At 45.6% G+C, this 21,529-nt stretch overlaps 1 protein-coding gene and 1 long non-coding RNA gene across 3 annotated transcripts in view; one reads left to right on the top strand and one right to left on the bottom strand.

Moving 5' to 3' along the window:
• Nucleotides 1–10,396, bottom strand: part of PDCD1LG2 (programmed cell death 1 ligand 2) — a 65,093-nt gene extending 54,697 nt beyond the window's left edge. Inside the window, exon 1 of the mRNA XM_023728595.1 lies at nt 9,742–10,396. The gene's annotated coding sequence lies outside the window, so the exon portion shown is untranslated. The remainder of the gene's footprint in view (nt 1–9,741) is intronic.
• The window catches only part of LOC111820065 (uncharacterized), a 51,175-nt gene that overhangs the window by 28,268 nt on the left and 1,378 nt on the right, over nt 1–21,529 (top strand). Inside the window, exons 3-4 of one of the 2 annotated variants that reach the window (XR_002823588.1) lie at nt 2,455–2,491; nt 19,165–19,431. This is a non-coding gene — a long non-coding RNA (uncharacterized LOC111820065). The remainder of the gene's footprint in view (nt 1–2,454; nt 2,492–19,164; nt 19,432–21,529) is intronic. The other variant, XR_002823589.1, reaches the window with a different exon arrangement.

The raw sequence follows: 21,529 nt of genomic DNA, 5'->3' as shown, positions 1-21,529 counted from the left end.
ATACTGAATATACCATGGACTGCCAGAAGAATGAACAAATCTGTCTTGGAAGAAGTACAACCAGAATGCTCCTTAGAAGGAAGGATGGCGAGACTTCGTCTTACATGCTTTGGATATGTTATCAGGAGGGAGCAGTCCCTGGAGAAGGACATCATGCTTGGTAAAGTAGAGGGCCAGCAAAAAAGAGCAAGACTCTCAATGAGATGGACTGACACAGTGGCTGCAACAATGGGCTCAAGCATAGCCAATGATTGTGAGGAAGGTGCAGGACCAGGCAGTGTTTTGTTCTGTTGTACATAGGCTCGCTGTGAGACGGAACAGACTCAGTGGCACCCAACAACAGGTTCTCATAAGTGTTTGCTGAATGGACAAAGAAATGTATGGTTACATGCTTAACAATTTAGGATCACACTCAGGAATCTGACATTACTGGCTCCCAGTCGGCTTCTTCCTCTATCAGAGAAAACAGAAACCTTAATTTGGTTGTTAATTTTGGCCTGACATAAGAACTTTCCATCCTTTAAAGCCACTCACAAAGAAGTTGGCTGCTAATCAGGTGAGGGAGTCACCATTCCTGGAATTGTTTAAGCAAAGGGTGCGTGTTGAAGCAAGATTCTCCGCAAGTGGTGGAAAATGATCTCTTTTCAACAGTGAGATTCCTTTACAAGGTTCTCAGCCAGTGGAATGTTTCTGCAGGTATCTCAAGACTCTCACCAGCCTCTCTCAAAATCCACTCAATCTGAATAAGACTCGGTGCTTCTTCTGGGTTCCTTAGGAGAACCACGTTTTCTGAGAGAGAAGGTTCTCAGTCTGAAACTGAGCAGAGTGGCTTAGGATCTAAGATCTGAGAACATTTTCTGGTGGCTCCAGGAGCCAGGAACTTTCTTTCAGTTGGAAGATGCTCAGGCTTGAGAGTGAGAAGAAGACCGAGCTACTCTTTCAAGATCTGTGGAAAGCCCTGCTCAGGTTACTGCCTTGCTTTGTAGAAAGAGCTCCGGAGCAGGCATCAGGGGACGTGAGTTCCAGTCCTTGCTCAGAGACTTGCTCTCTCCTCTCTACAAGAGAAGAAGGGTGAACTAAATGACTCCCAAGGCCCCTTCCATGTACCATGTATGCAATCACTGGCCCTCAACAGCCAATCTTAGCCATTTTGTTTCAGCATGACAGGTGTAATGGATTGAATTGTGTCCCCCCAAAATATCTGTCAACTTGGCTAGATCATGATTCCTAGTATTGTCTACTGTTTTATCATCTGATGTGATTTCCCTATGTGTTGTAAATGCTATCACTATGATGTAATAAAATGGATTAGTAGCAGTTATATTAATGAGGTTTACAAGATTAGATAGTGTCTTAAGCCAATCTCTTTTGAGATATAAAAGAGAGAAGCAAGCAGAGAGACATGGGGATGTCAGACTACCAAGAAAGCAGTGCCAGGAATAGAGCATGGCCTTTGGACCTGAGGTTCCTGCGCTGAGATGCTGCTAGACCAAGGGAAGACTGATGACAAAAATGTTCCTCCAGAGCTGACAGAGAAAGCCTTCTCCTGAAGCTGATGCCCTGAATTTGGACTTGTAGCCTACTAGACTGTGAGAGAATAAACTTCTCTTTGTTAAAGCCATCCACTTGTGGTATTTCTATTATAGCAGCACTAGATGACTAAGACAACAGGTAATGTTCATATACATTAGATATCCAGATTTTGATGAACCATGAATGTTTTTACTTCTTTGAGATATTAAAACAGGATCATTTGTAACGACCGCAACTATGACCAGGATATCAGTAACAGTTACTCACCAGGGTTTAAGGTAAAGATATGTAAGATCTCCCTTATTTTAGCTGAAATCTCCTTTTATTCCTTTCCTTTAAAAGGCATTTTAGAAAGTGAGTGAAATGACATCATGGAGATAATATATATTATTAAAAAAAAAAAAACAACTTTAACTTACGAATATGTGTATGCATATGTGTACATGTATCTATAGGAAGCCCTGGGTGATGCAAATGGTTAAGTGCTTGGCTACTAACTGAAAGGTTGGCGGTTTGAACCCACCCAGCTGCACCTCGGAAGAAAGGCCTGGTGATCTGCTTCCAAAAGGCCACAGCCTGGTAAACCCCTTGGAGCAGTTGTACTCCGCACACTTGGGGTTGCCATAAGCTAGAATCCACTCAGTGGCAACTGGTTTTTGGTGGTTTTATATATCTTTAAAGCCAGACTTTTGATAATTTAGGTATTTTATTAATAGAAACACAAAACAACATGCAGAGTAGCATAATCTTTGCTGCCCAGGTTCTGACAGAGGCAGTGGCTGAAATCAGAAGTTTAGCAGCGGCCATGTTCTTATCTAGGGAGTAGAGGACCCAGAGAAACCCTCAAGGGTTTATGGAGATGGTCAACTGCTAGGTTCCTACTTCTATGAACATTGTTTTCTTCTCTCCCTTTTTCCTTAGTTGCTATCTCCTGCCCAAGAACTTAAACTCCATGAGGGTAAGAATTTCTGTCTGTTTTTGTTCCTTGCGATATCCGTGGTACCCTAAACAGCTCTTGGAACATGGTGGGTCCTCATCTATATTTGTTGAATAACTAAAGCATGCTCCTGTAATCCAAAAGCTATAAATGGCCCTGATAGATCCTCTTCCAACATGGTGAAATTGGGAGAGGGTGGAAACTAGAAATCAAGCTTTCCAAGAGCTAGGTCTCTTGACCAAACCACAGGCAGTGAACGGACATGCTTGTGGGTCCTTGGGCAAGGTATATGAAAAAAGACATTGTGAATGGTAAGGAGTTAGGAGTATCTAGGTCTAGAATCATCTAGTATATCTCCTTCTCCTGTAGAAGGGGAGAGTGAGTCTCTGGGGTTACTTATGATGGTGACTGATGATCTTTGGTCTGAAATCCCATACATTCCTAATACGACCACTGCTTTCACTAATCCCACTAAGATCTCCCTGGGTAAGAGTCTACCCAGTTTTTAAGATTCACTCAGGGCTACCTCCTTCATGATTCCTTCTGAGTCTTCCAAGCAAATGTTTCCCACCCTGTTGTACCTCTCAGGATACTTCTTGTCTACCTTATATTTAGTGGTTTATGCTCAACTTCTCTCCATAGTAGACTTTTAGTCCCTATTTTCATTGTTTTACATAAGAAGTACTGAATACAAATTTATTTAACTGTATTAGGAAGTTGGAGTCCCTGGGTGGGGCAAATGGTTAATGCATTTGGCTGCTAACCGAAAGGTTGGAAATTCAAGAGGTGCCTCAGAAGAAAGGCCTGGTGATCAATTTGTGAAAAAGCAGTCACTGAAAAGCCTATGGAGCACAGTTCTACTCTGACACACACATGAGTTTGCCATGAGTTAGAGTCGACTCTATGGCAACTGCGTTTTTATTAGGAAGTTACATCTTTCTAGTGAAATCAAGAAAACTCCCATAAATTCTGAAGAGAGGTTTGTAATCAGAAAATGAGGAAAACTTTTCCAAGAAAAATTTGCAAGAGGATCAAAGATCACAGCAGGTGCTGGCAGCTTCACTTCTTGGTTCCTGAAACCAAAGAAAAACGAACCGCTGCTGTTGAGTCAATTCTGACTCATAGTGATTCTATAGGACAGAGTAGAACTGCCCCATAGCATTTCCAAGGAGCGGCTGGTGGATTTGAACTGCCGACATTTTGGTTAGCAGCCAAGCTCTTAACCACTGCACCACCAGGGCTCCTCTTGGTTCCCAGAGGACACATTTCTTGCCACTTCTGCTGTCTGCTGAAATCTATCTGAGAACTGTGCATGAAATGAAATTTCTGTTACTGAAAGGTCGGCAGTTCGAACCCATCTGCTGCTCCTCGGGAGAAAGATGTGGCAGTCTGCTTCCAGAGAGATTACTGCCTTGGAAACCCTCCGGAGCAGTTCTACTTTGCCCTATATGGTCACTATGAATTGTAACTGACTCGACAGCAATGGTCAACAGGTTATAGCAACATACAGAGGTTTTAATTATGTCTTTCTTCTTATTTCCTAAAACATTCACTCGGTATTTACTAGGTGTCAGGCTTTAGTACACAGAGACAAATAAATTGCAATCAAAGCTTTCAAAGAACGCTCTGGTCTGTAGAATAACAACAATGACCTAGAGACACTCTATGGAAATGTCTTGAAAATCCTAGCAAATATTCATTTGCATAACAATCATCATCTTAAAGGATCATGTTTGCATAGCATGTTGCTCTTTGCTGAACATTGCCAGTTATTTCTCATCTGGCTTCTCTCTGTCCCTGAGTGTCTAGCACAGGCCTGGGCAGCGATTCATTCAGCTTTGCACGGAGTCGCTAAGAGTCGGGGGCCGATTGGATGGCTGCTAACAACAGCAAACCTCCGATTGACTCACAGAAGTCCGGGACCGATAAAGGAATCTGGAAGGTTATATTCAGCCCCAATCACCTCTACTGCTTTATGTATTTTGTGTACTCACTGAGGTCTTTATAGGAGAGTCAGTGGAGTGTTGAAGACAGAGATCGGAAGTAGCAGTGTTTTAACATAATTTGAATTTGAATGTCTTTGGCAAGTATGCAGAGTCTGCCCCAGACTCTACCATTCCCTATTGTCATACCAGCTGGATTCACACACTTTTTTTTTTTTAGATGTAGAAATCAAGAATTTATTGCTACGGTGACATGTGAAAATAAGTCTTTAAATGAATTTACTTTGTTCTTCATATATGTATTTTTCTTTTCAAGTATTATCACCAGAAGGTCACAATTATTGCTTTTTTAAAAATTTTATTTTATTTGTTGTTGTTGTTGAGAATATATACAGCAAAACATACACCAATTCAATAATTTCTACATCTACGATTCAGTGATGTTGATCACATTCTTACAAGTTGCACAACCATTCTCACCCTCCTTTTCTGAGTTGTTCCTTCTCCATTAATATAAATTCACTGCCCCGTGTTTGCTATCTAATCTTTCGAGTTGCTGTTGTCAATTTGACAATTTGATCCCTTATAGATCCTAAAAGAGCACAATTTCAAGGCAGACTTTCTTTACTAATTAAGCTATTGTACGGTTTAAAGAAGACTTCAGGGGATATTTTTGGTTTGAGGTTTAAAGATCATCTCAGGGCAATAGGGGGTGTTCATCTAGCCTCAATGGCTCCAGAAAGTCTGGATTCCATGAGTGGATTCAGACATTTTTATTACCTGTCAATCCCTATAGGTATTTGAGCTTTCAGGGGTTTTTAGGTAGATGAGGTAGATAAGTAATCTTTCAGAATATTTGATCTCCAAACCATTTGCAGTGTAGAGAAACAACCTGTAGGCTTAAGATGCTGTTTTACGCAATTTAATGGGGCACAGAAGTTCAAATTGCACTTCAATTTTGTAGTCAGTAAACACTGATCTCTTACTTTTTGGAAGTCATTGTATAAACTGTGGAAGATTCATAGGAGGATTCATCTAAGAAAGGGTCCTTGGTCTTAAAGACATCCTAATATAGTTAGAGGGCTAAAACTTGAACACATGAAAAAAATGCAAGAACTAGTCTAAAAGGGCAGCGGTGGTTCACTGGTGGAATTCTTGCCTTCCATGCGGGAGACTCGGGTTCTATTCCAGCCAATGCACCTCATGCACAGCCATCACCCATCTCTCAGTGGAGGCTTGGGTGTTGCTAGGATGCTAAACAGGTTTCAGCAGAGCTTCTAGTCTAAGGCAGACTAAGAAGAAAGGCCTGGTGATCTACTTCCGAAAATCAGCCAATTAAAACCCTATGTATATGGTTGGATCTGCAACTGATCACGGGGATGGCACAGGAGTGGGTGGCATTTCCTTCCATTGTGTGTGAGGTAGCCAAGAGTGAGTCAGTGGTGTTGAAGGCAGCTAACAAAAACAATAACAGTGTAAGAGGAGTGGTAAAAACGCAAAAGCCCTGAAAGTTGACTGAAGGAGGGGAGACTTCCCAGAGTGGGATTTGGACTTTGAAACCTTGGTAGGACTTGAAGAATTGAAGCTGCTCTGGAAGGCACTGCAGGTGGCCCTGAAGCAAAGTCTCAGAGGTGTGAACAGAGGTGTGTTGAGGGGACAATGACGAGAGTAGCTTGTCTGGAAATTTATGCTGCAACGAGAATGTCAAGGGCTTAATGCCAGGCAGAGCTGCCAGTGGGGGGATAGTGGCAGTCATCAGAAACTGAATGACAAGACCAAGGAAGCACAGTATTTGGAAAAGATTAAGTTGATTTTTTCCCCCCCAGAATAGAATGGGGACGGGGTGATGGAAAGAGAGCCACTCAATTAGAGGATCATTATATTCATCCAGATGTTTGGTAACAGGGCCCAATTTAGGGTCAGAGAAAGGAAGAAAGGGAGAGGAAGGTGAAACTTATTATAAAACAATTGATAAGCCATGGACAAAACCATTGACAATTGATCAACCTTACAGGAAAGAAAAAGAGAAGCAACAAGTTTGACTGTGGTTTTGAGGCAGGACTATCAAGACAATGTTCGTACTAGTGGGGGAAAAAAAAGGAAATATAAGCTCAGGAGCTGATTTTGGAAGGAAGACAGTGAGTTGGATTTGAGTCATGGAGTTATGCAAACCATCCAAGAAAAATGTAGGCCTAGAGTTAGGCCAATAATTTAGGGCTAGAGATTAAGAAGTTATTTCAAATACGGAGATGTTAGTTGATATTGGGTATGAATGAACTCTGTGAGGGGGAGACTATAGAAAGAGGTTAGAAAGATAAAGTCTGACCTCTAAGGAGTGACCAAAACTTTGGAAAGCAAGAGTAGGGGGTCAGTGAAGGAGGCAGAGAAGAGGTGTCCAGAAGAATGCCCTCAGAGCAGAGTCCTGGAGGACGCGGGAGGAAAACCTCAAGAAGCAGGGGTGGTTGATCATAGAGAGGCCGGGGAATCAGGCCCTGGGGGTGGTAAAGAGGGCTGGGAAGCATCAGGGGTGATTGGGGCCGAATAATCTTCCAGATTCCTTTATCTGTCCTGGAATTCTCCGAGCTGATCTGGAGGTTTGTTGTTAGCTGTCATCAAATCGGCCCCGACTCATAGTGATCCCATGCACAGTTGAAGGAAACGCTGCCCAATCCTGCACTATCCTCATGATTGGATGTGGATCCAACTGTTGGGATCCATAAGGTTTCATTGGCTGATTTTCAGAAGTCGATCACCAGGTCTTTCTTCCTAGTCCATGTTAGTTTGGAAGCTTCACCTGTTTAGCATCACAGCAACATACATGCCTCCACTGACAAATGGCTGGTGGCTGAGCACAGGGTACATTGGCTGGGCATTGAACCCGGGTCTCTTGCATGGAAGGCGAGGATTCTACCAGTGAACTACCAATGTCCAATGGCCTGGGGGACCCCAGCTGCAGTAGAGCAAGGTGTGATATGAGGAGGTCAGACTGCATTTCTCTCATTATAGGGTAGCCCAGATAGACCACAATTAAGGCATGTGGTGTATTTGGACATTGTCATGTGGAATAAAATTGACGCCTGACAATCTATGAGTCATTGTCCCATGCATCAAAAGGCAAGTTAACTTCAAAGCATGACCCATAAACATGTCCTCAGAGACAGTTCTCTGAGGACATTTTCACTGCTCAAATAAGCTTCTCAAATCAGCCCCCCACACTGCCTCCTGCACATTACACAAACATTTCCTTCCTGGTGACTCGCCTGACACTGCATCCAATAAATCAATTCAGCAAGCATCCTCTGAGCACCTGTGTGTGTTGCCGGGCACTGTGCTAGGCACTGAGGACTCAGAGTATCCGAAAGGGTGGTCCTTGCCCATGGGGACTCCAGTTGAATGGAAGGCTCACAGAAGGAGACCTGGGGAGACAACAACCTGGAAGCAGTACACAAGGAAGAGCTTGCTGGCAATGAGAACGCGGGAAACCAAGCGAACAGAACAGGCTCCACGTGGCAAGATCAGCAGGGGTGATCGTGTTCATCCACCCACAGAACCTCAGGCTTGAAAGGAACTTGGGAAAGATCCAGGTCCAACGCTCTGTCTGGTTCCTGCGCACACTGAATAGTCTCATTTTTTGTCAATTCGTGTCTATCGTTCCCTCCCACAGAGCATAGAATTTCAGAGTTAGGGGCAGCTCAGTTAGTGGGTAACCTGGCTTGAGCTCCACCTCCCCACCTCCGCTCATTCGCCCATGAATCCAGTGTCATCTCTTTTACTCCGTGCACCCAAGGTGGTGAGCAAGAAATAGCAATAATCACAGTTTCAAAAATTTTTGCTATCCTTTCTCTGATCATTTTATCTGGAAAAATGAGCCTTTTAGTAGGTCCCAAATCATGTTCTTCTTAGACAATGGTTACCTGTACTATAACCTTTCAAGACCCGCGGCATATATAGCTACCATTTACTTTTTGTACCTCTGGGGTTCATTGGGAAGCTATTGTCCCCCGTGCTGTCGGCAGGCAGGGCCCTATATGACAGTTTGAAATGGAAAAATGGGCGTGTGCTGCAAATCACTGCTTTGACGGGGTATTGGATGAGGTGGTGCTGAATCATTCAATTTTGGGTAGGAAAAACATGAATTCTGAAAATTTTTGTTTGGTACACATATGTGCCTCTGGACTCTGGGGGTAGAATTTGTGTTTACAAGGGGTACACATTTGTATCTCTGGATTCCTAGGGTATGACTTGTGGAATGAGGCATACAACAAAAAACATATTACCTACCAAAATTTCAGACACGCTCAATGATTCAGCATGCCCTCCATTACTGAAAACATATCGTATCAACAAAAAATTAAAGGGAAAAATAATTGGGTCACGAAACGGAAGCTGGAGCCCCTGGCGGTGCAAACAGTTAACGTGCTAGGCTGCTAACTAAAAGGTTGGAGCTTTGAGTTCACCCAGAGGTACCTCAGAAGAAAGTCTTGGTGATCTATAGTACCCACTGCCGTCGAGTCAATTGCGACTCTTAGCGACCCTGTAGGACAGAGTAGAACTGCCGCATAGGGTTTCCAAGGCTGTAAATCTTTATGGAAGCAGACTGCCACATCTTTCTCCTGTGGAGCAGCTGGTGGGTTCCAACTGCTGACCTTCTGGTTAGCAGCCAAGTGCCTGACCACTCTGCCACCAGGGCTCCTTGGCAATCTATGGTACTTCCAAACAATCAGCCACTGAAAACCCTATGGCGCACAGTTCTACTCTGACACACACGGGGTCGCCATGAGTTGGGGACGACTTGACAGCAACTGGTTTTCGGTGGAACCATAAGCTAATGAAATAATAGTTTTCTTCCTAGCAGCTTGCTCTTGAAGCACAGCTTGTAAACAGAGGCTAGCCAGTCCGGAATGTGGACTGCCTGCCAAACCATAAATGCAAAACAACCACGAACAGATGTTGGCTGTAGGAAGTCTGTAACTTCTTAATCGCTAACCCCAAAAACTCCAAGCTGAGAGACAATCTCAAGAACAGTTAAATTTCTCTATGTCGCACACTTGTTGTGCAGAAAATATCTCTCCTATGCAAACTGCCCACCAAGAATAATAAGAATAAGGCACAAGCAAGAGAAATCCTACTCTCGTTGGACAGGACAGAATTCGCTTATTGGTGCCCCTGAGCAGATTCCCAGCTTGGAATGTTCCAGGCAGAGTTTCTCCTGCCTCAAATGATGTGGAGAGAAGGCATGCCCATGCTCCGCTCCACCATGTGGCCTCGTCAAGGTCTATAGCACAAACTCACAAGGGATGATAACATCTCAACCCACTTGGTACTCACAGCAGCACTTGGCACGGCTCCTCAGGCGTCGATGAAAAGGAAAACAAAGCAGCAAATAGTTGCTTTCTGCGTCAGATTCCCTTAGAGAAGCCAACTAAAGAAATGGATCAAACAAATCAAAACAAAACAGAACAAAACAACCAAACAGTAGTAACCCGGGATTCTTTCTGGCTGGCTAATGGACATATGAGGAAGCGTAACAAAAAGCCCTCAGAATCTGGGGTAAAGGTATATTAAGCAAGAGAAGAAAAGATGTGGTCATCTCATTCCAGCCCAGGTTTCCAGTAACTTGAGGGTAATTCAGACCAGAACTACGCGGAGGAACTGACTGATTTCCAGCCAATTGGGAAGTTTCGGTTTTGCTTTCAGCAATGCTTCTCTGCGTGGAGCTACCCCTGGAACGGGTTCCCTGGAGAAGCCGGTGCACATTTAGGAGTAGGGAAGAGAGGGAAAGGAGGGTACCAGCACGTCCTAGCTGTGTGCCGGGAACCTGACACAGATATCTTGTTGTATTTCCAGAGCCACTGTGGTCTAGGTTCTGTTAGACCCATTTTACACCTGGGAAAACAGAGTCGGGATCAAGCAACTTTTCGTCAGTGGCATGGCCGAATTTGAATTCAGACGTGTGACCCCCACTATACCATGAGGTTTTTCAGCGGTGGGATGAAAACCAGCTGGCAAGAGAAGGGCAGCCTGAGTGCGGGTCCCACGTCCCCTCCTTCTGTTCCCCTTGGGCTCATAGAAGGTCAGCAGAGCGGGGACTAACTGCCCAGACAGGGTATCTTTTCTTAGCCACGTTTCTCCAATGCTTTCTTGTCTTCTCTGTTCCTCACCTCTAAGCCTCCCTTCTGGAAAACAGACCCCTCTTGCCTCCTTCCTGTGCTGCGCTCTCACTCCTTCAGACAAGAAGGAATGAAACCTGTAGCAGTGCAAATGGAAGTGGCTGCCTAGACCACAGAATGGGGGTGCGTCTGTGCCTCCCTCCTCTGGGGACCTGCTTGTCCCCCACAGCTGCAGCGGTGTGGTTTCAGCAGGAGCTGCCTCGCTCTTACCTGTCCCGGCCTCCCCTCCTCAGTGCCAACTGAGCACTGGGCATCTGTCCCCTGCATGGCTCCGAGAGTTTGGTATCCACAGTGTCCACGCCCCACTCTACCAGAGCTCCTGTGCCCTCTTTAGGGTTGAAATCCACCCCCCACTAGTTCCTTTCCTCTTCCTCAGGTAAGCTTCCCCCGCTCAGCCCCCCTCCGCTCTCCACTCTGTTCCCTGGCAGGCTCAGCTCTGTCTCCCCACGCCCCCGTTATTGTCAGGTGTCATCTAGTCCATTTGACTCTGACAGAGGAGAACTGCCCCATAGGGGTTTCTAGGTTAGCAGCTGAGCACTTAACCATTGCGCCACCAGGGCTCCTCAAGCCTCACTCCTGGGCTTAGGAAAACCAAGACCACCCTCCGAGACAAGGGAAGGCCCAGATGTTTTCACAACGGGGCTCAAAGGACACGCCAGCGAACACGTCAGCACACAATCCCGCCTCATCTTGGCGCCTAGAGAAGATACTGGAGGGATAGACCCAAAGTGTTAACAGGGGCATTTCTGGATGGGGGCCTTCAGGTGATTTTTTTAGTTTCTTCTTTTTGCGTACATTTTATTTCTAAATATCTGCTGTGAACACAAATTCCTTTTGTAAAGACATAAAAAATATACATATTTTAAAGCGGTGACCGAGAGTATATTTAAATTGCTGAACAGCAACAACAGAAGTAACGTTTCAAGAACTTGGCAAAGGGCTTATGTTTGTTTCCAATGTACTTAATTCAGCTTTGTTCCCTCTATAATAGAAGACCCCTAAAGGGCATAGCTAAATCTTGTGTGCTTGTGTGTAGGCTGCAGCACCCAGTGTTGCATGGATACTTGGCAAAAGGAAGCTATAATTTAGGCCATAAATATTGCAACAGAATATAATAAGCATAATAATGATCGCACCAGTTCGCCCAGCCAACCTATGAGGCCTCCGACTCTTTCCCCTGGGCATTTGAAGTGAGTCTGAGAGATGACAAGTTAGTTATCTTGTGTGAAAAAAAGAAACTGCAGAATGTAAATGTGGGAGCTGGTGGCAAGGGTGGGCGGAGGGGTCCTCTTTGTCTGCGTAGCCCTGAGAAGCTCTTCAGAGAAAGGCTGAAGAAAGAAGTCGATGAGGAAGAGAGAGAGAGCCCTGACTAGAGTCTTCGTCCTTGTTCCAGCCCCTTCCACAGCTGGATTGAATTCCCAGCCCATTTCCAGTCTGTTCTTCAAACTGAGTGTGGTACCAGCCTCAGGTTTGGCTAGATACCTGTGTGCACTTATACTTTTTGCTCGAGTGGGTCGCTGTAATATCCAACAGCTCTGACTAATACAGAGGGATCCTACCTGCTGCCCATGGCTTCATCTTTAGGGTGGCGAGGGCAGAAGAGAGTCCCTGAGTGATGCAAATGGTTAACACACTTGTCTGCTAACTGAAAGGCTGGAGGTTCAAGTCCACCCAGAGGTGCCTGGAGGAAAGGCCTGGTGATCTACTTCTGAAAATCAGCCATTGAAAACCCTATGGGGGAACATCTAGGTCAATTGACATAACAAAGCTTATTAAGAAAATGCACATCCTACTTTGGTGAGTGGCATCTGGGGTCTTAAAGGCTTGCAAGCAGCTATCTAAGATTCATCAGTTTGTTCTAACCACCTGGAGTAAAGGAGAATGAAGAACATCAAAGATACAAGGAAAGTATTAGCCCAAGAGATAGAAAGGGCCACATAAACCAGAGACTTCATCAGCCTGAGACCAGAAGAACTAGATGGTGCCCGGCTACCACCAATGACCACCCTGACAGGGAACACAACAGAGAGTCCCAGATGGAGCAGGAGAAAGGTGGGGTGCAGAACTCAAATTCCAATAAGAAGACCAGACTTAATGGTCTGACTGAGACTGGAGGAACCCCAGAAAGCATGGCCCCTGGATTCTCTATCAGCCCAGAACTAAAACAATTTCCGAGGCCACCTCTTCAGACAGGGATTGGACTGGACTGTGGGACATAAAGTGATACTCGTGAGGAGTGTGCCTCTTAGCTCAAGTAGAGACAAGAGACTAAATGGGCAGCTTCTGTCTGGAGGTGAGATGGGAAGACGGAGAGGGTTAGGAGCTGGTTGAATGGACATGGGGAATCGGGTAGAAAGGAGGAGTGTGCTGTCACAGTATGGGGAGAGCAATTAGAGTCACATAACAATGTGTGTATAAATTTTTATATGGTGAAAAAAATTAAAAAAAAGAAAACCTTATGGAGCATCGTTCTACTCTGACATATACAGAGTCACCATGAGTCACAGTCAACTTGAAGGCAACTGGTAACTGGAAGGGAGAGGGACAAGGTAGACCTAAGAAAGTAAACAATCTAGACCCTTCCCCAAGTCTTCACTTTTTCCTGGTCCTGGTTCATCCCTAGGAGGCTGGAAGGATACGAGGTTGATGGGCCAGAGGTCTAGGCTTGTGGTAAGACGGCCTGGTATGGTCCCGGCAACTCGAGACAGGAAGATCCTCAGAATCAACTGTTTCCCTGGGGACTCTAACCTGGGCTGACAGGACTACTGCAGGATTCCAGGATGGACTTGGGGAGGGACTCTACCTCCTGAAGCCTAGACCCACACCCTTGACCTTGAGAGCTGGTGAAGCAGATGAAGTGCTTGGACCTCCAAGTGGAGGAGACGTCTGAGCTAGAACTCCAGTGAAGGAATTCAGAGGTGCTCACAACGACTCTGTCGTCTCAGCTCCGTGAAAAGAAGAAAAAGTGAAATGATGACTCACCTTTTCAAACGCAGTCAAGGGTGGGGGAGGAAACAGCTGACTCCTGTTGTAGGGTCAGATCAGTGGTTCCCAAACCTGGCCGCACACCAGAATCCCCTGGGGAACTTCACAAAGGCAGAGATGTCTGCTCCCCACCCCAGACCTCCTGATTCAAAATCTCATGGGATGGGGCCCAGAATCTGCATTTTTCGAGACTCATCAGGCAGTTCTGAAGTGAGCAGCCTCCCCTAACTGGTGATTCAGCATTAGGGAGCCCAAGGGTTGGATGACATTGATGCCAGCGATTATTATGAAGAGAAGTGAGCAAGCAGGAGGAAGGAAGGTTGGAACCCCAGGCAGACATTGGCTATGTCAATATTGGCTTACATCTGTTGATGTTTCTTAGGTTTTCTCTCACTAAGAGGAGCTGATATCATGATCCTCAATGTAAAAAAAAGCACTCAGATATAAGCTGACCTCTCCTAAGATGGCGGGGTTACTGGCATATCTGCTTTTAGAACCCATGGTGACTTGTTAGAGGGGTGGAAAGTGAAAGAACAGCTGACTTGGGGGGGCTGAAAAAATAGGGTCAGGTTCCACCCTCTACGAGCTGTGTAACTTCTGAGCCTTGGCAAAATGCCTGAACTATGGGAGTTTTGTAAATTATACTCTAACGTTTATATAGAAAGTCTAGAATCTCTTGAATTAAGTATTCTAGCTAATATAAAATAGGGCCTGTTGGCCCCTTTTGCGTGAGCAACATGTTAAAAATTAGTGATTTCTTTAATGACAAGGATCCCTGGTGGCACATTGGTTAAGTGCTCGGCTGCTAACTGAAAGGTTGGCGGTTCGAACCCACCAACCACTCCGTGGGAGAAAAATGTGTCAGTCTGCTTCCGTAAAGATTAAACCCACACACCCAAACCTGTTGCCGTCGAGTCAGCTCCAACTCTCAGCAACCCTGTAGAACAGGGTAGAACTGCTTCATAGGGTTTCCAAGGCTGTTCATCTTTACGGAAGCAGACTGCCACATCTTTCTCCCTCGGAGCAGCTGGTGGGTTCAAACCACTGACCATTTGGTTAGCAGCCAAGTGCTTAACCACTGCACCACCAGGGGCTCCTCATAAAGAGTAAACCAAACAAACCAAATCTGTTGCTGTTAAGTCGGTTCTGACTCATACAGACCCTATAGGACAGAGTCCAACTGCCCTATAGGGTTTCCAAGGAGCAGCTGGTGGATTTGAACTGCCAATATTTTGGTTAGCAGCTGAGCTCTTAACCACTGCACCACCAGGGCTGCACATAAAGATTACAGCCTTGGAAACCCTATGGGGCAATTCTACTCTGTCCTATAGGGTTGCTATGAGTTGGAATAGACTCCACAGCAATGAGTGTTGGTTTTATTTAATGATCATAATTAGTCCGAACTCTGTGTCAGGTGAGGTCGAAAATGAAAAACAAATCATAAAGCAATTAATATGCAAGCGTAGCTTTCCCTACCTATTATTCTGGAATCAGGAGCCCACGTTGCTGCAGTTTCCACTTATTTACTCAAAGAAGGATGTTTATTTATGGAACAATGTTAGATTCCAGACGCTGGGGATGCAAATATGCACAAGACACAGTCTCTGCCTCAGCGGCTTCTGTCCAGCGGGGAGAGCAACAGGTGAACAGAATTATCATGAAGGGTGGTCAGTGCGCTCATAAGAATGTCCAGCTGTCTTCTGTCTGCTCTAACAACTTGCCCTGTGGGGGATTTTGGTGATTGTGTCTCTTAGCTGGAAATGGGATGTTGGTGGCGTTGCGGCAGTATAAGTGCCATAATAGAAGTAGAGCTAGGTCTGTATATGACATAGCTGTTAGTTGCCATCAAGTTGGCTCTGACTCATGGCGACCCCATGCACAACAGAACCAAACATTGCTCATTCCTGTGCCATCTTCACAATGGTTGGTATGCTTGAGTCCATTGCTGCAGCCAACCTAAGGGGCTCATCTTCCAGCACTGCATTAGACAATATTTTATTGAGATCTGTAGGGTTTTCATTGGCCAATTGTGAATTATGGTGTTGGCAAAGAATATTGGATATACCATAGACTGCCAGAAGAACAAACAAATCTGTCTTGGAAGAACTACAGCCATTCTGCTCTTTAGAAGTCCGGATGGCGAGACTTTGTCTCACATACTTGGAACATGTTATCAGGCTGGAACAGTCTCTGGAGAAGGACATCATGCTTGGTAAAGCAGAGGGTCAGCAAAAAAGAGGAAGATCCTCAACAAGAGGGATTGACACAGTGACTGCAACAATGGACTCAAACATAGCAACGATTGTGAGGAGGGTGCAGGACCGAGTAGTGTTTCATTCTGTTGTACCTGGAGTCGCCATGAGTCAGAACTGACTCAACGGCACCTAACAACAACAACAACAGCAACAATTTTCAGAAGTAGATCACCAGGCTTTTCTTCCCAGTCTGTCTTAGTCTGGAAGCTCTGCTGAAAGCTGTTCACCATGGGTGACCCTGCTGGTGTTTGAAATAGCAGTGGCATAGATTCAAGCAGCACAGCACCACGCAAGCCACCACAGTACGAGAAACTGCTGGGTGGCTTAAAAAGGCCTTCTGGAGGAGACGTGTGTTACCTGACATAGTCAACGGGGGAAAGATTAGAGGAACAGCATGTGCGAGGCCAGGAGAGCTGTGAGCAGGGCTAGAGCACAAAGGCCACTAAAGGCGGAACTAAGGACTTTGGGGAGTACCCAGGTGGCGCAAATGGTTAACGCACTCAACAGTTAACCAAGAGGTTGGTGGTTTGAATCCACCTAGAGGTGTCTCAGAAGAAAGGCTTGGCTGTCTACTTCTGAAAAATCAGCCATTGAAAACCCCATGGAGTGCAGTTTACTCTGACACACATGGGGTCGCCATGAGTCGGGGTAAGCTTGATGGCAATTTTTTTTTTTTTTTCCCTTAAGGACTTTGGACCTTAAGCTGTATGTGATGGGGGAGGTTTTAGGGATTTTAGTGTCTGATGTCACATAGCCATTTGGGTAGCTACCCATAAGACTGCATAGTAAAGTACACCAGTGCATCTAATGCTAGTGTTCTTATTTCTTTTGAGTTACTGAAGTTTTAGGATGTGATTGGCTCAGAATTTTTCTTCTAAGGAAACCAGTTCCAGTTGCCTGTTGAGTCACCTCCAGCTCATGGCGACCCCGTGTGTGTCAGAGTAGGACTGTGCTCCATAGGGTTTTCAATGACTGGTTTTTTGGCAGTAGATTGCAAAGCCTTTCTTCCGAGGCACCTCTGGGTGGACTTAACCTTCAGCCTTTCCGTTAGCAGCCGAGCTCCTTAACCATGTGTCCACCCAGGGACTCCTTCTAGGGATGAGCTGCATACAAAGCTCTGCTTGTTCCTTTCCGGGCCTGGCGAGCACTCTCACCTGTCATTGTGCCCTGTCACCATGCTCTGGGAGCCCGGGGATGCCCGTCCTGGAATGCTGACTCCTCAGGTGTGGCCCTTGTTCCCGAAAGTGTAATCACCCGGCGACTCCAACAACAAAGAAAGCAAAAGCTCTACCGCCCAGGTTCTCAATTCTCAGAACTGAGGGTGTGCCAGTACCTGAGGGTGTGCCAGTACCCAGTTTTGTCAGTGAAGGCGCCTTTTATTTTTTGTTATCTGGACTGAGCCGTTCCAGAAGAGCAACCTCACTGAACACATAAGGGCTGGCACGTTCTTCAGTGATACCAACTTGAAGCTGACCTAGAGCATTTTAAACAGACAGCTTCTCCAGCTCTCCAGAAATATGCCGTTGATGTAAGAGTTCTGGGGAAAAGAGCTTCATCTTTCTAAATCTGCACAGTCTTCCCCGTGTCTAGCGCAGTGCTTTGTCGAGTGTGGTTCCTCAAAAAACTTTTTTTTCTTGTGCTTTAGGTGAAAGTTTACAGCTCAAGTTAGTCTCTCATACAAAAATTGATACACACATTGTTATGTGACCCTAATTGCTATCCCTATAATGTGACTGCACACTCCTCCTTTCCACCCCAGATTTCCCGTGTCCATTCAGCCAGCTCCTGCCCCTTTCTGCCTTTTCATCTCGCCTCAGGACAAGAGCTGCCCGTTTACTCTCATGTATCTACTTGAACTAAGAAGCACACTCTTCATGAGTATCATTTTATGTCTCATAGTCCAGTCTATTTTTTGTCTGAAGAGTTGGCTGTGGGAATGGTTTTAGTTCTGGGTTAACAGAGAGTCTGCAGGCCGTAACTTTTGTGGTTCCTCCAATCTCAATCAGACCATTAAGTCTGGTCTTTTTACTAGAATTTGACTTCTGCACCCCACTTTTCTCTGCTCTATCAAGGACTCTCTGTTGTGTTCCCTGACGGGGTGGTCATTGGTGGTAGCCGGGTACCATCCAGTTCTTCTGGTCTCAGGCTGATGGAATCTCTGGTTTATGTGGCCCCTTTTGTCTCTTGAGCTAATATTTTCCTTGTGTCTTTGGTGTTCTTCATTCTCCTTTGCTCCACGTGGATTGGGACCAACTGATGCATCTTAGATGGCCACTCAGTAGCTCAAAAAATATTTTTGACTGACTGAATGGATTAATTATAGGATAGATTTTCTCCTAAGTCAAGGCAAGTGAATAAATGCCTAGAATGGCCAGCCTAGAATCCAGGAATGTTACCATGAAGGCCTGAGCCTGTAGATGTTGGTCAACAGGGTGAGGGAGATTAGAATGTGGGTCAGGGATAGGCTAGGAAAGGTATATGCGGGCAAGAGGGGCAGGGAGGGTGGCCAAGAAGATAGGAATTTCCGCAGAGAGAGGATGAGCAATCAAGATGTGGGACTGAGAATCAGGCAAAAAAGAATCAAAACACGAGGGAGGTTTTCACAAACAAACATAGCCTCTATAGTGGTTAAGAGCTACAGCTACTACCCAAAAGGTCGCCAGTTCGAATCCACCAGGTGCTCCTTGGAAACCCCGTGAGGCAGCTCGACTCTGTCTTATAGGGTTGCTATGAGCCGGAGTTTCTGTTTGTTTGTTGTTTCTTTGTTTATTGAGCTTGGAGGGGAATGAAAGGAGAAGGAGCGAGAGAGGGAGGAAGTGAGAAAGTGCAACAGAGTTTGAAACGTGTCAGTAAGAGGCCTACCTTTGTAGAACTCGAGGACCTACCCGGGATTTTAAAGATGGCGAGGTCTTTACAGATCTTCTGACCCAACTCCCTCATTTTACAAAAAAGGAAACTGCAGCTAAGAGGGGTTGGATACAGGAGACGAGCAGGAGACTGAAGAGGCTTCAGGAGCAGGGACCCCGAGTCCTGCTCTCCTCCAGGCAGCCTCCTCTGCCTTCTCCCTCTCTGCTCTCCCCATGCCCACTCGCTCCTTCGCTAGTTCGCTGCAGATAAGGAACAGGTGAACTCCGTGCGTGCGGAGTAACACACGGTCGTCATCAGACACCTGGGAGGCAAACCTCTGCCCCAATCTCTGCTTTCCACTTACTGGCCATGAGACCTGCACAAATTACTTTCACTCTCGGTATCTGTAAAATGGGCATTGTGAAATACCTGCCTCCTGGGATTATCGTGAGTCGGAATTGACTGGACGGCAATGGGTCTGGGTTTTTTTTCAGGGTTATCGTGAAGGAGCCCTGGTGGTGCAAAATGTTGACAGTTGGAACTCGTCCAGCCGCCATGCGGGAGAAAGACCTGGAGATCTGCTCCTATGAAGATTACAGCCAGAAAACTCTATGAGGGCAGTTCTACTCTGTCACATGGGGTTGCTATAAGTCAGAATTGACTCCGTGGCTCGTAACAGCAACAACAACAACAGAGTTATTGTGAACATTAAATGTGTTGAAAACACATAAAGTGCTCAGATCAGAGGCTGCTGGCACCTAGTAAGTATTCCCAAAATGTTGATTATTATTGTTCTTATTCCACCTAGTTGGTGTGGCCAACCCAAGAACACATTTCCCAAACATGATTAAACTAGTTCATTTCCCCCCTCAGAATTAAAATATGACAAGACCTTAGTTTTTTTCAGAGTATAAAATGATACATTGTATTGTTATAAATTATTTAAGATATATTTTGAAATGTAAAGGAGAAAGTAAAGATCCCTCAAAGTCACAAGCCCAGAGGTAGTCACTGTTAATATTTCGGCAAACATAATTCTCAAGGAGTCCCTGGGTGGTGAAAACTGTTGAACACTCAGCTCCTAACCAAAAGGTTGAAGGGTTGAGTCTATCCAGAGGCACCTCAGAAGAAAGGCCTGGCAATCTGCTTCCAAAAAATCAGCCATTGAAAACCCTCTGGAGCACAGTTCTGCTCTGACACATGTGGGGTCACCATAAGTCAGACGAAATGGCAACTGGTTTTTGGTTTTTATAATTCTCGATAGCTCTATGGGCGCATCGATATGAATGCAATTTTCTGCGTTGTTGTGTGCCTTTGAGTCAATTCCAACTCACACTGACTCTGTAGGACAAAGTAGAACTGCCCTATGGGGTTTCTGAGGCTGTAATCTTTACGAAAGCAGATTGCCACATCTTTCTCCCACAGAGCGGCTGGTGGGTTTGAACCACAGACCTTTCCGTTAGCAACATAACAGGATGCTGTTCTTTGAACTGCCTTTCACATTAAACAAAGATGTTGTGGACATCTTTTCATGCCAATACTTATAGATCCTGTATTATTTGTACAGACTGCTAAGTATTTCATTGATGGCTACACTGTAATTAATTAAAACCATCCCTTACTGGTGGCCATTTAGTTGGTTTCCAATATCTCTGATATTATGACATAAACCACGGTGAATTACCTCTCACAGTCAGCTCCAGGCCCTGTCTGATTATTTCCTTGGGACAAATTGTTGAAATTTCTGAGAGGCCTTGATAACACATGACCCACTAGAGTGACACATAGTAAGAACCCACTCAGCTGGTTTAACAGGACTTACGTGAATGTGGCCTTTTGCAGGAACCCAGAACCTCATTGTGGGAGGACAGGTAGGTCATTGGCCAGTTTGCAGGAGGGCAATACTTGGAGGTCATCCTGTCCACAGGTTTTGATGCTAGTGCGTTCCCATGCTAACAGGTAATTTTCCCGCTCGAGACTCGGCTCCATGGGAGAATTTACTGACCTCTTTCTTAGACCACCAGTGCCCTACAATTTCTAATCTTTGAATAAATTTTCTGGGAAATGAGGTTAGGGAAGTTCAATTGGCTGAAAAATGTCACGTAACTTTTGGGGAACCTCCCAAGGGTATTTTGCTCCAACTAGGGTTGGGGCAGATTTTTCTAGGCCCCAAACTTGTTTCCTCACCTGGCCAGTGATCCGCGGCATTTTTCCTTAGCAGATGAAGCTGGGATGGGGGGCAACGAACAAGAGTGGGGGCCATGACACCCACCACCTTCTATTGGCCAGGGGGTCGTGAAAGATGAACCCAGAGGATAGGAAGGGAAATGACGCATGCTGACTGTGTCAAGGTTTGGTCAACTCATCTGAGAGGTGGAGGAAGGTGAGTGAGGACACACCTGGACCCCCAGCCTAAACCAGAGTCGGCCACCTAGCTCTTTCACTCTAACTCCCTTCCTGATCACGTCAGATGTGGTTCTAGGGTGGAACATTCCATGCACAGACCTGGTGTGGCTGAGGAGTGACCAGGAAGAATCACTGCAATGTGCCATCTGCCACTACTTTTAGTTTTTCTCAACCTATGAGAAAAGCAGTAACATATGCTAACATTTAGAGAGGTCTAGTATTGCCACCAGAGCCCGAGTGGCGCAGTGGTTAAGAGCTCGGCTGCTAACCAAAAGGTCGGCAGTTTGAATCCACCAGCCGCTCCTTGGAAACCCTATGGGACAGTTCTACTCTGTCCTGTAGGTTTGCCGTGAGTTGGAACCGACTTGATGGCAACAGGTTTGGTTTTGGTTTAGTAGTGCCACCACCCATCTGTCAGTCTGTCGTACTGTGGTGGCTTGGGTGTCGCTATGA

The sequence above is a fragment of the Trichechus manatus genome, unplaced genomic scaffold (assembly GCF_000243295.1).
Source record: "Trichechus manatus latirostris isolate Lorelei unplaced genomic scaffold, TriManLat1.0 scaffold00025, whole genome shotgun sequence".
Lineage (NCBI taxonomy): Eukaryota > Metazoa > Chordata > Mammalia > Sirenia > Trichechidae > Trichechus > Trichechus manatus.
This window is presented reverse-complemented; position numbering and strand designations above follow the sequence as displayed.